Source organism: Echiichthys vipera (genome assembly GCF_963691815.1).
Source record: "Echiichthys vipera genome assembly, chromosome: 10".
Lineage (NCBI taxonomy): Eukaryota > Metazoa > Chordata > Actinopteri > Perciformes > Trachinidae > Echiichthys > Echiichthys vipera.
The window spans coordinates 7,397,842-7,412,808 of NC_139835.1; the positions used below are offsets into that span (position 1 = coordinate 7,397,842).

At 39.7% G+C, this 14,967-nt stretch overlaps 1 protein-coding gene across 2 annotated transcripts in view; it reads right to left on the minus strand.

Moving 5' to 3' along the window:
• The window catches only part of LOC310952622 (PTB domain-containing engulfment adapter protein 1), a 127,668-nt gene extending 120,075 nt beyond the window's left edge, over nt 1–7,593 (minus strand). Inside the window, exon 1 of one of the 2 annotated variants that reach the window (XM_083921283.1) lies at nt 7,492–7,593. The gene's annotated coding sequence lies outside the window, so the exon portion shown is untranslated. The remainder of the gene's footprint in view (nt 1–7,491) is intronic. The other variant, XM_083921284.1, reaches the window with a different exon arrangement.
• Between the last annotated feature and the right edge of the window lie 7,374 nt (nt 7,594–14,967).

The window sequence follows — 14,967 nt, forward strand, 5'->3', positions numbered from 1 at the left end:
AGCCAGTGATGAGCAGCCGTGTAATCCTTCTGCTCACTTCTGATTCCAGAGGTAACAGCTGCAATAGTCACAGTGGATGAAAAGCTGTTTCCAACTGAGGAGGAGGCTTTCCAGTGACAACAGCTATAGGTGGAAAGATGAACCTGTTGTGTAATAGACTTTTTAGTGACAGTGAGAAATGGGGAGCAGGGGCTGATAGTAATGATGTTATCAGTCACTGTGTGATGGATGGAGAGTCTGCTGAACCTTCTGAAGGCAAACAGTCAGTGGTAAACATAAGTGCCGTTCACATCACAGCAGCAAAATGAAGATTTTTCCCAACTTATAAACTAATATGCTGAGATGTAGTCATTTCAGATGCCATCAAACAATACGGGGACACCATTACTGCAAATCACAATCACAATATTCTGCAAGATCAAAGTACACATACTGACGAGAGGGCTATGGAAGTGCTGATGCGCAGCTAGCTGGTCGTTGTTGTAAATAAAACCCATTCAGGGTGATTCAAGACCCTTCGCATCAGGCTTATTAAACTTGCTACTTACAAAAGAAATCAATCATTTGAAACAAAATACTAAAATACTTGCCTCCGTCAACCAGTAAATTTGCAGTTTACATCCAAACTGTCCAGACTTACGTAATGATACATAAAGACTTACAGGTTTTAAGTTAGGGCTGGACTATATGGTCATTTCATATCTCGATAAGGATGACAATATAGCATGTTCTCTACTAATTCAATAAATAATCTATGTGAAACAACCACATACACCACAAAGCCTATCTGTTTACTCCTATTTGAATTAAATATGTGATGAATGAGTATTTTCTCTTTTTATTAAGAACAAAATCATCAAAATGAACTAAACAGATTCAAGACAAATTATAGAGATTTTTTTCCAGCTAAACACTGACTATGTTTACATTAATGCACAAACATAGTGTGATGTAAAAACAAAACTGGATATAGATTCCAATAAAAGACAATAAATTATCATACTGAATTTATCGCCCAGCCCTATTTTAAGTGTATTTTTTTGGCAACCAATTCAGATTCCAACCAAGTGTCTCCCCTTCTGTTATAGCGCTGAATAATGGATATTATTATTATAATAATAATAATAATAATAATAATAATAAGAAGAAGAAGAAGAAGAAGAAGAAGAAGAAGAAGAAGAAGAAGAAGAAGAAGAAGAAGAAGAAGAAGAAGAAGAAGAAGAAGAAGATTGTTTATATAAATGTAATCATTTATCATTTTTATCGTATGAGACATGTGTATGAAATGTCAAAATTAGTAGGGCTACCCCCAAATAGTCAACCAAGAACTCGACTAAAAAATCCTTAGCTGACCAAAATTTTAAAAAAAAGCATTTGCAGCTGTTTCTCGTCAAAATTAAGTTAAAATCTCTGACTGAAGGCTAGAGGGCTTTTAATTTGAAGGGCCAGATACAGGAAGTCGTGACACTCACTCACTGTCAGTGTGTTTTTTTTAACACGGTCGGTCCCTTGGCTGTACATCAGCAGTTAGACAGTTAATCATTAATAGCCAATCGTGTCGGAAAGACGTCTAAAAAATATGGGATCACTTTGAAGAGAACAATGATGACACCAAGAAGGTCACATGCAAACTTTGCAAGAAAAACTTCACGACAAACATGACCCCCCACCTTAAACGTTAGCCTAGCTACCTCCCCATGTTCCGACAGTCTCCTTGCTTTTTTTTCTGACACATTCAGAAATAGAAACTGGAATAATTTGCTGGTGTCATTAACAGACAAAAGACTCACAGCGAGCCGCTGTGCGCACTTTAGCCAACCAATCGCTCTAAATGACAAACACTGGTCGACCCCGAATAATTAGTCAGGGAATTCTTGAGTTATGATTAAAATGTTTTTTGTGAAGTCACAGTGACCTTGACAGTTGACCTTCAAAATCTAATCAGTTCATACTTGAGTCAAGTGGGCATCTGTGCCAAATTTGAAGACATTCCCTGAAGGCATTCCTGAGATATCACATTAACAAGAATGGGACGGACGTGAAGTTAAGGTGACCTTGACCTTTGACGTTCATAATCTAATCACTTCATCCTTGAATCTAGGTGGACGTTTGCGCCAGATTTGAAGAAATTACCTCCAGGGGTTCCTGATATATCCCATTCACGAGAATTGGACAGATGAAAAACACGAATATATAATACCTCCATAGATGATGCAAGCATCCATCCATCGATCCCTAAGGTGAACACTCCATGATGACTTGGTAATCTTGCAAACCAAACATCCTTCCCATTCACAACAAAGCAACTCACATTTGACCACACTGCCTCGTACAAAAGTCATCCAGGTGTGTGTGTGTGGGGGTTTCTCCTAGTTTTTAAATGATCATTAAGAAAATAATCTTAATCAGTAGGCCATTAAGCCCGGGAAATGAGCAGAGGCGCTCCATTACGCAGCAAAGGCCATATGTTCACTGTGTGAGGATTGTGTTCATCGTCATCTAGAATCTAAGTCAGGAAATGGGAGATTCAGCTCAGCAGGTGATTAATGTGTTCACAGGGCTCCAGACTAAGAGAACTGTAGCCCCACACTGAAAATATTAGGGGCACACACCGTTAATCAACATGCTAACCAAATATTCACATTTCTTCTTTTACTGTTTTACTAAATACTTTGAAATTAGATGCAGAAATTACAATGTGCTGTTTCAAATTCAGTGTCACGTTTTTATTGTGCACTTTTGAAGATGGAACATACAAGGTAAACCGACAGCACCATCACTGTCAAGACCGTAACTTATTAAAAACAAATATAGCATACATTCAGAATTAATGATTGGAAACAGACAGTTTAATAGTTTAATATTATTTTGAGTTTTTACTGTACAGGATATATCAAAGGGCATTTTATTCTGATATTCCAGAGTGAAAAAGTTTGCGAAAAGATATCTGAGGTCATCTATAATGCACCTGAAGTGAACTTAGTCATTTGAAACATACAGTTTTATTTTAATTCATATTTAATATAATGCAACATTTTACTGTACAGTATATATCCAAAGGTGTTTTATTCAAAAATTCCACAGTGAAACCTTCTGTGAATTTCATGCAGTTAACCTTTTTTCCATATTTGACCTGTATATGGGCCTGGTTGTACAACACTTCAGTCTGAAACGGAACAACGACAACAATTTGATTATTTCACATGGTGTGTTCATGTAAAGTTAATACTTCATCTCCTCTCTGCAGGTGAGAGTTTTATAGTGCAGAGTGCGACAGAATGACGGTAAAATGTTTATCCTTCATGTCAGCTCGCTCTGAGCAGTTTCAATGAACTTACCATAAAAATCACAATCTGGGCACACTACATACATAGGGGCGGCTGGTTTGGCTACGGAGAAGAGAATGACGGCTCAGTTGACTGCAGTGATTGACGCACATACCCACTCTCAAATTTTGGTCGCTCTCAAATTTTGGTCGCACACTCTCAAATTTTGGTTGCAAAACGCAACCATTTGGATGCAGTCTGCTGCGCCGGTGCTCCCCATCTCCACTAACCCATTTCCTGGCAGACATCCTGCTACAGGTTAAATCCTGCCACACGGTTAAATACTGCTATATTATAAAAGGGAGATATGCCTATTTTTAAAATTCATACATGGTCTAAGATATTCCGAAGTATGAGAAAACATGAACAACTCTCTCCCAAAACCAAAAACTAGAGTGTCAAAACTCAAATGTGTGATGTCGTCAAGTATAAAGTGTGGAGCTGCTCCACAGACAATGAACTGGAAAGATGAAGTAGACGAGATGACACTGAGAGCAGCCACAGGAATGTTCTGACTGAAAACAAACAAAATCTCAATTCATTGTCTATGGAGCAGCTCCACACTTTTTACCTGATGACAGAACAAGTTTGAAACTCACTTCTCCGGTTTGTGTCTGAGAGAGAGCAGCTCTTGTTCACTGATATTGATTTAACTTTGCTAGATTCTGGAAATAACATATCAGAGGTGGTGTTCCCCTTTAACCCTCTGAGCCTGTTTCATGTTAAACCCACACACCTGTGAAGGTTCTGATTTGTCCAGGTCATCGATATCCCCAAAGCAATTTCAGTCAAAAGCAACTGGTCTTGGTAATTTGTCTAGGAAGATGTTTCACCTCTCATCCAAGAGGCTTCATCAGTTCATGTACGCAGCTGACCAGGCTGGGACCAGTCTTCCTAGAATAACCAAGTCCAGTTGCTTTTGACTGAAATTGCTTTGGGGTTAAACCTACACCCCTCACTTCTCAGGATCAAAATTGGTCAAATCTGAACATACTATATCACAATGTTCTATCTTATTTTTATGTAGTAGCATTCTAGCACTGGTGTTCACTGAGAATCAACTCCTTCTGCTGCAAAATCATATCAGAATCTAAAGTTATGCCGCAAATTGCACATCCCTGATTACATTCAATTCAATTTTAATTCAATTTTATTTATAGTGCCAAATCCTAACAAAAGTTATCTCAGGACACTTTACAAACTAGGTAAAGACCACACTCTATGACTTGTTTATGATTTACATAGACCCAACAATTCCCCCGTATAGACAGTGGCAACAAAAACCTTCCCTATAACAGGCAGGAACGTCAGACAGACCTCTGTGGAGGACGGTTATCTGTCTGTACCAGTTGGGGATGAAGAAAAGGAGAGAAAAAGAGAGAAAAGACGGACAGATGGACAGAGAGAGACAAAGACAGACACAAAGACAGAGACGGACACACTTCCAGTAACTATAATAATATCTATAGTAATGTGAATATGACTTATATGTTATGCCAGTTATTACAACAGAATAGTAGAAACAAGCACAGCTAAGGTTATAGATTATAATAGCAGCAAGAAGCGGCATGCAGGACCACGGCAGCAGGCACCACCACAATTACATGATCAATACAATAAGAAGTATCAAAATGATTTTCCACGTTACAGTGTGACCAAAATGTAAAGTAATATAGGCTAAAAAAAGCTCACTCCATGGCAGCCTTATGCTTCCTGTTTATATCAGCCAAAACCTATTCGTTTTACAAGAAAAGGCTAACAATAGGAAAGACAAAAATTAAAATGAGCTGTTTGTTTGTACCATCAGTCCATTTTCACAATTCTGAGGAACAAAACGTCTTAAAATGGCTCTTATATTCCCAGAGCACTGCACCATCCGTTCATATACAGACATTTGTGTTGAAAAAACTGAGGCAAATGATCTAAAAAAAAATTTTTCACAGAAAACATCAAGTTGGACATGTATAGTGCTGCCGACATGCCAAATGATGACTGAGCATAATAAATTACATCCCTTGTTGAGATAAAGTGACTGCCAAAATGCCTGTAAATAAAAAAAAAAAACTCAACTCAACTTATTCAACACCTAAGGGACCTGAACACTAAAGATATGTCCTTTTCCACCTGCTCCTTGTTAGTAAGACATGTGTCCCATAAAAACCTACTGTTTGTGTTCATCACACTCTCCAACAACAGGGGATTACATTTTGCAGGACATTTTTACAGCTTCCTGATAATCCCAGGCCTTACAACATTTCCAGCAATTCCCAGTTTTAGTAATTTAGACACTCTTCATCTCTGGAATTAGATAAGAGAAGTAAATTATATGAAAATGCACCTGAACCAGGATGTTGTTGATTTGTGGCGAGCGCAAAACTCATCAACCCAACACAACACAGCACATGGTGAGTAAAACGTTCTTGTTTAATGTACATGACCTTTATTTATCCACGCTTCAAATCAGATCTCCATGACCACTTTGCTCTACTGCTGGCAGACAACAAGGGACATGAAAAAAAAAAAACCCTGCTCTCCTGAATTGTAATTTGTAGAAGCCTCAAGGCTAATCCACGCTGATTTTCACAGCGTACAATATGAGCCACTTAGAGAGCAGCTATTCAATTACTGCAACCAGCGGCTGCAAGACATCCAGAGCTCGTTCAATGGGTGTGTGTTTTTTTTTTATCATTGCTGACTTCCACAAGTGCCTCAAAAATCTCTTTTTCAAAAACACCGAGAAAACAGTGACTCCTCAGCCATGAAATGAGAACTGTGGAAGAGAAACCTGAAGTACTACACAGTCAGATGCTCATTCATCATCAAAGTAATGATACATCCATTATACTTTGGTTATTAATATCTCGCAGCACACAATGGCACACCATTTACAAAGCTAATGTCATGTTAATCCATATGGAAAGTATAGTCAGACTGTCTGACAGGTGAAAATGAGAGGTAAATGCCATTTAATAGACCCTCTTTCATTTCTGAAGGTTGAGTATCATTTAGGGCTGGGCGATATGATATCTTCTGCTCCGATATAGGTGACTTCATATCTCAATAACGATATCACAATATAGTTGTTGTTTTTTTTGGTAATTTCATTAATAAATAGTCTATATGAGCCTATTTTTGTTTACTTCTGTGTCAAATGAAAAGTACCAAGTATCTTATTTTCTCATTTTATTAAGAACTTAAGTGCAAAATGAACATAACTATGTCAAGTTAACCTTCTACTGTCTATGTTTACATGCACATAAATAGTGTGATGTAAAAACAAAGCTGCAAATGCTGTCCTAAAATATTTCACATCTCATTTTCAGGGAATTTTAAAAATGAGTATTTTCTTCTTATTATTATTATCAATGCGATATATCATATGATTTCAACACGATACCATTCCATTAAAATACGGTAATGATAATTATCACTGAATTAAATTATAGTCCAGCCCACTGCTACTCTTCTTAATATGCATCTACTGTCTGCTAATAGTAAAGCCATGCTCTAAACAGACAGTAGACACAGACACACGCACACAGACACACACACACACTTCATATGAAGGTTCTACACTCAGTAAATAGAGCAAAACTGTGAAATAGAAGATATTTTAGATTTGGTCCCTGGTGTTTGAGGTGCTGCTATTTAACCTGAGCGGTGCTTTATATTTAGATACTGACACACTGTGTGCCTCCATCATTAACAACAATGACACACAATATTACCGAAAATAGGACACAGATGACAGCTACCGAAGGAGAACTTTCAAACGGCGTCAAAACGAGGACATGACACGTAGATACGCACCGTGGTCTCACGCCAAAGTGACTCAAATGTTCGAAGATTTTCGAAGAAGCAGAGGCGAACTCGGCGGCAGCTCAGTCCACCTTGCACGGACTCGCGCAACAAAGTTTCCCGTTAGGTCAGGGGTGTATTGGTAAATACAGAAAGTGACGCATGCACTCAATACAATATGAAAACTACGCTAAGTGGTCTAGTCCGCGGCGACAATGTCAACTTCCGAGTTTTGGTGGCGAGTGTGTGCCACAATACACCAGAGATTGTTCCAGCACTGGGGGAAACTCGACAGCTAACTCCGGGCAGCGCCGAGGGAATGTAGTTCTCACAGACAAAAGAGGAAACGAAGACCGCCTTTACTTACATGGGAACCAGAAGTAGTCCGAACGGTCCCGGAGAAAGAAAAAAAAAGCCCACGGTCCTCGGCGGGTCCGCGGTCAGTGCTCCACATCCAGCGGTCCTCCCTCCCTCTCCTCCTCCTTCTCCTTCGCTCCTCTACAGCTGCTGGACAAGTTTGCTGACGTCAACAGGCGGCACAGCTCTTTGGTCGCTACTTGAATAATACATGGAAAAGGAGGGGAGAGACGCGGGCGGAAAGAATCGGGGAGGCAGGCACCACGTTAGAGGCTACTGCCCCTTTCACGACAATGACCATGTTCATTTAAAAGAAAATAATCTGTTCCTCAGCTGTGAAAAGGTGGATGGAGTGGACACAATGGCTGAATTTGCATTAACATTTGAAAATACAACAGACAGTGAGAGTTCAGTGAAGTACACTCTTGCATTCATGAAGAAAGTTATAAAGCGGCCTCTTTGCCCGGAGGCGCTGTGCCTGCTTTGCATTTCTGTGTCAGCATTTGGGTAACAAAATGTGAAAAATACGGGCACCTCGCCTATATTTACCTAAAGCAAAAACTACAAGCAAGAGGGTTTCAGGTTCAAATCCCGGCTGGGGCCCTTCTGTGTGGAGTTTGCATGTTCTCCCCGTGTCTGTGTGGGTTCTCTCGCTTCCTCCCACAGTCCAAAGACATACAGGTGTTCATTGATGACTCTAAATCACCCGTAGGTGTGAATGTGAATGGTTGTCTGTCTCTGTTTGTTCCCTGCTATAGACTGGCGTCCTGTTCAGGGTGTACCCCGCCTCACGCAAAATGTCAGCTGAGATCGGTTCCAGCCCCCCAGGGACAAGCGGTTGAAGATGGATGGATGGATGGATGGGATCACCTCAGCTGCCATTCTAAATCAATGTAAGACACAGGATGTCGTTTCGGGGAATAAGAGTGACGCTACGAAGTGTTGAACGCGTCCATCGCCTCATTGTACGTGTTGCTTGAAATTGAAAAATGTGAACTTTTCAAGCGACATCGCGTGGCGACAGCCAATCAGAACTGAGATTGCGGTAAGCATCATCGAAGTTCTCCGTGACACATCCAGGGGATTGGCAAAGCCACAATTGTTGCAGTCCTTGGGGGAAACCAGACTGTTTCTATCGTTATAATATAATGGATACTACGAACTTTGGATGGCAGCAATCTGCCATCAGAGTTTAAATCACTGACGGCCTGATGTCACTACGACACAATGGCTCTTTAAAGAGCCATACACTTCCTCTGAGAGCTCATTTCTGTATTTTTAGAAGCATTCAGATCCCTGTTAGCACTAGCATAACTTCCATTTAGCACAACAGCAGAGTAGGCTGAGCCCGGGGTTAGCTTCAGTTAGCTAGCCGCCTTGGCTGCTAATGAAGCGATGATCAAAAATGTAGCAAATGTGAGCAAGCGACATGATACTCGTGTTCCGGGCGACTTAATCACCTCAATCACTCCCGGTGTGAATGCACGGTCACCCTCCCTCAGACCACCTCCATCTTCCTACTTGGCTTTCATTTTGAGATATGGAGTTCCGGTACTATCTTGCACAGTTATCGGGCCAGGGGCATACGGGGCATCTTAGCCTGTTCCAATGTTCAGGACGTCAAATAATTCATGACTGCATCTTGCATGGTTGACATGCTATCAGGCTGACAAAGTCTGTCCACAGACAGACAGGCGAAGTACTCCAGACTGCCTCTGTTGTAGTTCCTGCTACCGTACGTGCCTCCATGACCACATTTTGCCTTGATGACACAAACACACTTGTAAGCTCAGGTTGGATGGTCGCCCTTGTCCGTCCATAGACTCAACAACTGTTATATTCTTATTTATAGGGTTGTTTCTTGACTGCTTCCTTCTTACTTATTGACCTACAGCCTTCAAAAAAGTATAGGAGGTTATTGTCTTTGTTGCAAGGACATATTCCCTCTAACCGTGCATTCACACCAAAAGCGATGGAGGCGATTGAGTCGTCTGGAACGCTTGTATCGCAATGCTTGCTCATATTTGTCACATTTTTGATCATTGTTTCATCGTGTCTATCGCAGGTAGCAGCTAAGGCGGCTAGCTAACTGAAGCTGTCCCCGGCTCAGCCTACTCTGCTGTTGTGCTAAATGGAAGTTATGCTAGTGCTAACAGAGATCTGTATGCTTTTAAAAGAACAGAAATGAGCTCTCAGAGGAAGTGTGTGGCTCTTAAAATAGCTGTTGTGTTGTGTCATTTACATTTATTTTGAATAGCAGCTTGACGCTTTCATCGCTTTTGGGGTGAATGAACGGTAACTGTCCCTAAAGTCCGTACTGAACTGGGAAAAAGGGCTTTTAAGTTTGCTTCTCCCTTTGATTAGAACCAGTTCCAAAACCACCTGAATTGGACATATTTAAAGGGATGTTAAAAGATTTGGAAGCCGTCCATCTGGCTGTAGATGTTTTAAATGTTGAATTACGTTTTGATATCTTGGAAGATGTTATTTCTTACTTCTTTCCTATAAATTGTTATTTGTGTGTCTGGGACTGTGTTATTTGTGCTGCTGCTCTTGACCATGGCACCCTGGGTGGGTCTTCCAGCTCCGCTATTTCAATTGCACGCTTCATAGTGTGAATGACTCGCATGCTAGCCTGCTAGCTTGTTGTGCTAACCTTGGCTACATGTTTACAATTGCTGTACATGGGCTGTGAATAATTGTTTAATTAAAATGAATATTTGTGTTAAGTTAGAGCCCTTGCATCTGATATACATACCATCATGATTACTACACATGCTTGCTGAACTGGCACTGGTGTTATACCTTTAAATGAGATTCTGCATTGAGTTAAAGCATTGTACACTGATAGAAGAGTGAGAATTGCAGCATATGTTCCCTTTTTTATTTGCTCTTTTGTCAAGTTCCTCTCTCCAAAGAAAATGAAAGTGTTAAATATGTTGTGTAAAATGAAAATAATATGTCCGTCTATGCAGTCAGTGGGAAGACATCTGTATCTGTAAGATACAGGACTAGAGGCATTTACTGGAAGGCAGAACACCTCTGGCAATAATTTGCTAATTTGCTTTTGATTTAGAGTCTTTGTGCAGAATTTAAATGTTTCTAAATATTGACTGTTATAGGTATGAAAAAAGACTGCTTTTAGCTGCTCTTAAATCATCATGGCCTTGGAAATGAATCAGCTTAGCCACTGATTCATTTCCAAGAAAGGCACAAGTCCAATTTCAATATCATAGCACCTTAAAGGGGTGAAACACCTTGTCTGTTACTGTGCACTTTGGAACTTCATAAATCTTTGCCACTTAAATTAAGAAGTAGAATGAGGGGAAAAGTCATTTTGAAAAAGGACTTTTATCTAACTTTAACTTTATCCCACTTCACTACCACACACCCCCTGACTGTCACTGGCGAGGCTATCATTGTCATTTAGCAGAAGTGCAGTGTTCCCAAAGCACAGTGAAACAGCAGTTCACACACCCAGAAAATATCTGTTTTTAAGGACTGTTGTTTAAAACATCAGGTAGGTAGGAAATTAAGTTTGAACAGTTGAACTCTCAACACATGACTATACCAGACTGCTCAGACTGTGTTTTTTTGTATGTTTCAAACTGCCACTGTGTAGCCATTTCAGGAGTCATCCTATTCTGTCATTTAGGTGTTGGACTAAACACGGCATGATCAAGTGCAGTATCTGTAAATCTATTGGTCGCATGCATATTGATAAGTATTTTTATTTATGCCGTACATTATGGGACCACTATAATGCTGAGAACACACCAAGCAGCTCACTGCAATGATTACATTTTTCTGTAAGAGGGGGTGTGTTCAGCAAGAATTTATTTTTTAACATAAGTCAACATGTCACAGGATTCACAGGACTCTGTTCACTGATTGGCTGTGGGTATTATCTGGCTGCCACCAAAATTTATGTCTAGCTCACAGAATGTACAGAACTGGGATAACAGCCTGACATCTAGCGCAGCCCATCCACATTGGTTAAAAGAAATCCAAACGAGCCAGAGTGTTTTTTTCCACAGAAAATCCCAGAATAAATCCCAGAATGATAAGCCGGTGTAGCCAGCTCTGACCCAGTGCTGTGGTCTGGCTATATGAGTCTAAACTATCCCTGAATTTTAGTTTGGTTGCACTTCACCACAAAATCAAACGTGCACAGCCCAGAGCAGCTGTCACACTTCACACTCCCACGCCGATTATTGGTGTGTTTTCAGTGTAAATGTCCAGCAAAGTTCACTGAAACAAGATAAAAAATACTTTTATTGTCCCAGTGGGAAATGTGTTGTGGACATCACTGTGTCTGCAGGATAAAATTCACAGCAAAAACGTCAGTAAAAAAGACGATAAATACATTCATCCATCAATTACACATGCCCATCTACATCAGTAAATGTGCAATGTATACTGTAGCAGTCATCAATGACAAGGACAGCTACGGCATATTCTTATTTAAGCCTAGGTGGTGTTAAGAGCTCTAATGGAAAGGACAAAGGGAAGTTTGAAACGTTGGTGCCTGCTTATGGGGAACCCTGCTTGTGGTATACCAGTAGTGGCGTACCAAACAAACAAACAACACTGACTCTTATTTACTGCACTTTTACATAAATAATATTTTAATAAATACCCACACTTTTGGACAGGATACAGTACTGTTTAAATGTATTAAACAAAGTCTTCTTAATTTCACTCATGTATATTATTATTAACTTTAATATGTGTTTTATTACTTGATTAATGTCAGAATAATAGGTTAACTACTTGATAGTCAATAATTCTAGGCCTTGAGTAAAGCAATTTCCCACAAGGATCAGTAACACATCACAATACACCGAAATATACTGTAAATCCATGTCTTAAGGATTCAAAATAGAATCATTCTTAATGCAAATTTCAAAAAGGCCAGATGATGGTAGAGCTTTGATTTTAAAATGTAGGCTCTTGTTACAGGAAAATTGAGTTTATTTCAAGGCAGCCCAAGTCTGGCTGATATTTCACAGAGGATTATGGAGGCTGATCTTAAAGGAGCTGGCAGATAGTCGGCAAATGACTTCCCCTCATGAACAGTTTGCTAAAAAAGTTTATCCAAGGAGAATCACCTCTGGTGCTTTCTCAGTATTTACAGTCTCCCCCTGTCTGACTCTTCTGATGACATCGCAGATATACAGTATATGCTCTCAGGTTAGGGTCTACACTGTTTTCCACAACGATGGATTAAAGTGATGATAAAATAACGTGGATATCTGAACTATATTTTATAGATAAGCTTCCTTCTTTAATTAGCATTCCTATCGTGTGTAATTGCCTCTGTTGAATCTATGGGCCTTTTCTACTGCACATTCTGGATTTAATCCCTGGTGATAACACAAACCGATCTCCTAGACATTGTATTTCCAATTTGTTTTGTCAAATATGTTTTCTTGGAAATGTAATTACTGCCTAGATTACGGTCAGTGGCGAGATCCTTCCAGTGAGGCAACAAACCTACACCAATGAAAAAACACAGATCAAAATAATTGACAAAGCACTTAGTCACTTATTAGTCTGTGCCGCAGAGCTACATTTCTGTCCAAAAACACATTAATCAGCAACAAATGTTCCTGTTACTATGAGCCACTGTAGTTTAGTTTGAGTTGTCTTCAATGTTCAGTGTGTAACTTTTTACGTGTAATTATTGTTTGTTTTTTTTAATTGGCAATTGGCGAATGGGTTGTAACTTATTTTTAAAAAATGAGACCTTCCCCGACTTTGTTGCCTTTAAGAGTCTGTGGACTGTTTCAAAGGGCAAAGTCCAAAATCCAAAGGATTCAGCTCCCCTACAGCCAACGGTGTGCAACATAAGCTAATGAGCTTGGAAAAGGAGTCAACTAACGCCAACAAAATGACCAGCACCCACCTTCCACACATGCTGTGTTTCTGTTGTAAATTTTAAAGTGGGGGTGTTTTTGTGGAACTGCAGCAACCTTTAGACCCTTGGTGCTTGGGTTTACGCTGGTTGAGGGTCTGTGGGCTGTCGCTGCAAAGTGTGTGTAGCTGAGGCAAAGCAGCTTTTAGGTGGATTTCAAGTAATACTTGCTAACAATTGCAATGCCCAGTTGCTATAAATAAAATAATTTCCAATTTTACATAAATATGTATATAAAGATTTTCATCCTAAGTAGGAACAAGGCCTTGGGAAAAAACTGTCTGCTTCTGATTTGCAGGGCAAAGCTACAAACAGCCTTATACACTTCCTCCCAATTTACTGTTCTCTCCGTCAGCTAGGTCCCTGTTTCACCGTGCATGGAACAGGGAAATATGCTTTTTCAAAGGGCTCCCTGCATTACAGATGCTGTCTCTCATGAATAATGTCAAAGCCTGCTGATTCTAACTGCATGCTCAACCCTGCTAGCTGATTGTTTTTGACATGTTTTAGTGTAGTAAGCACCACAGCTATTTTCAGACAAATATTAGACATTCACAGCAGCTCCTCTCTGCATATTAATTCTTATATAGAAAGATATATGAAATCGGATTTTCCAGTTGAACTGAAGGTCTTGCTTTCTGCAACAGCAGTCTCGATTTTATATTGTTATATGCAATCCCATTCTCAATCCACAACAGGGGTCTTTTTTAGAAAATACTCATCATCAACAAATGTATCCATCTGGGGAGATGGGGCTGCACATTAAGAGCAGATCCAAAGGCAGGTCTACATATCCACACTATGAGCTCCTGCAACTTCACTGCCAATTTTACAGCCATATCTTGTATGCAGGTTCTATTTCTGCGTCTTTGTAGAATGAGCACGCTTTTCTTGCTATGTTTCTACATTTCTTAGATCCTTAAACGTATAGGCTTTTTCGAGAGACACTCTTATGGCTTCAAAGCTCCTTTTTAAGTCCTTCAAAGAGTTTAAGTTCTTCCATTATAATGGTACCACGAGGAAGGGTGGCTTTCCATAACAAAGACATATAGTATAAGCAGTCACACACAACAATAACCCTTTAACAACAAAGATCTTCAACAGGGAGACCATGATGCCTAATGGTCTTCAGAAAATGTATTTAAAAAAATGTTTTCTCCAGAAATGAAAATATGTCTGAAGATTTAAATTAACATAAATCCAACATATTATTAGCAAAGATAAATTGACCAGAGAGCTTATTGGCCACTGAGCCAACCACAGATACAGTTAAACTTAAAGTGTCCATCATTGGGCTCCTTCCTTTTGGATTGCATTTGGTAATTGACTTGAAAGGACTTTACAATGAGAGGAGCTGGTACATCGGCCAGTAGGTAAGTCTTTAAAACACTTTTAATAAACTCCAGATTCACTTACTACGTTGTTGGTGCTTTGTTTTATGTGTAGTGAGAGGTTTGGTGTTATTTTGAGCAGTATTAGTGGTTAGAAAAGCTGATTTAATGTCTTCACCGTACTACCCCGAGCTAATCACTGTTGCTGTTACATTCGGCAGTCCTCTTCCAGATATAT